This window comes from Chiloscyllium plagiosum, chromosome 27 (genome assembly GCF_004010195.1).
Source record: "Chiloscyllium plagiosum isolate BGI_BamShark_2017 chromosome 27, ASM401019v2, whole genome shotgun sequence".
NCBI lineage: Eukaryota > Metazoa > Chordata > Chondrichthyes > Orectolobiformes > Hemiscylliidae > Chiloscyllium > Chiloscyllium plagiosum.
Window position 1 is genome coordinate 19500592 of NC_057736.1, and position 1771 is coordinate 19502362.

A 1771-nucleotide genomic window follows, 5' to 3' on the forward strand; every position below is an offset into this window, starting at 1 on the left:
CTCTGGGCACCCTCTTCCTCTTCCCACCCCCATAGTGCCCCCTCCCCCCAGTCTCCTCGCACAGGGCTCGCGCTACATCTGTATTCACCTCTTCCGACCGCGCACCCCCTCCCCTCACCAAAAATATTGATCACCCTGACACCCCTCTCCAAACTCCACACCCTGCAGCACCCCCGCGGGTACCTGTTGGGGCGGTACAGCGGCGGCAGTGCCTCTGGCTGCAGGAGGATCGGGCTCAGCTCCCAGCTGCTGGGCGACTCCAGCGGCTTCACCTCGGCCCGGAAACAACCCGCCCCCATGCGTGGGCTCTTGGGAGCTGTAGTCCGCCACGATCCCCACTCAGCGCACCTGCGCAGACCGGTACCGGGGAGACTACAACTCCCAGCATCCAGAGCGCGTCACTCCGCTCCGCCTCCCGAACCCACCGCCCATGCGGAAGCTAAAGGTCGGTACGGGCGGGTAGGACAAGGAATAAACGTGGTAGACACTGGTCTATTTTGTGTTTCACAGAAATAACTTTGGAAATAAAATTAGAAGGGAGACATTTACATTTGATGGCAGGATGGTATTTTAGTATTAAGTTAAATTTATTGAAGGTGCAATTATAAAGAAAACCTGCGTTCAAAAACAATGGAATCTACAAAACCACAGAACTTTGCAGGAAGAGGCCATTTAGCCAATTGTATCTGTGCTGGTTTCTCTGAAATAGCAAAGTAGCGAGTGCAACTCTCTGCTTTCTCTCTTTGTCCTGCAAGACTTTCCTTTTCAGTTCATAATCCAATTCTCTTTGAAAGTCTTGCTTGAAACTGCCTCCGCTACACTCTCAGGCAGTGCATTACAGGTTCTAACAGCTTGCTGTGTGAAAAACCATTCCTCACATTACTATTGCTTGTTTTGTCAATTATTTTAAATCCATGCCCTCTACTTCTCATTCCTTTCACCAGCCCAGGAAGAAAATTAAGTAGAAGTGATAAATGACACATCTACAGTACTACAAAATGGATCTCCATGCATCAATCCAGTATTAATGATTGCTTACTTGATTTTCCTTCTAAAATTGGAACAATCTCTCCAGATTTCTCATGATTTTAAATCCCTCCAACAAATCTCTCAACCTTCTTCCCCCCAAGGACTGCAGTCCAAACATCTCCAATCCTTCTATGTGACCAAAGTTCCTCATCATTATTATTAATGTTTTTGGCCCCTGCTATAATACCTTCACCATACTTACTGAAATGTGGTGCCCCAAACTGGAAAGAACTCACACTTACAAAGCTTCCTTCACAGCCTAATGGAGTCTTAATTCACGTCAGCTGTCAGTTCAATTGGTCAGGATGGAGACTGAGCATTCAGATCCCAATCCAGAAACTTGACCACAAAAGTCTAACCTGGTACTTTAGTACAATATTGAGGAAGCACTGCACTATTGGAGATGCTATCAATGATTGGACATTGAACCAATGCCATATCTGCTGTTTGTAATGGATTTAAAATTCCATGGTATTATTTCTAACTGTTTATCCCTCAATGTTCATCACAAAAACAGATAATTTACAATGCACCCAGAGGGAAAAAAAAAGTCATACTTGAAAATAAATGCACTGGATTCCATTTTGAAGTATACAAGGTGAGTCAGACTGGTATGTGTCATTTGCCAGTTTTACTGGATTTTCCTGTGCACAAAATGGTTACTGGGTTTCCTAACATATAGCAGTGACCATATGTCAAGCTATTACATCGTAAATCATTTAGGAATCCCTCTGAGCATGAA

At 45.1% G+C, this 1771-nt stretch overlaps 1 protein-coding gene across 2 annotated transcripts in view; it reads right to left on the minus strand.

Annotated features, from left to right (window-relative positions):
• Window positions 1-297, minus strand: part of phactr4b (phosphatase and actin regulator 4b) — a 182147-nt gene extending 181850 nt beyond the window's left edge. For both annotated transcript variants that reach the window (XM_043717592.1, XM_043717591.1), the window contains exon 1: window positions 184-297. The gene's annotated coding sequence lies outside the window, so the exon portion shown is untranslated. The remainder of the gene's footprint in view (window positions 1-183) is intronic.
• Between the last annotated feature and the right edge of the window lie 1474 nt (window positions 298-1771).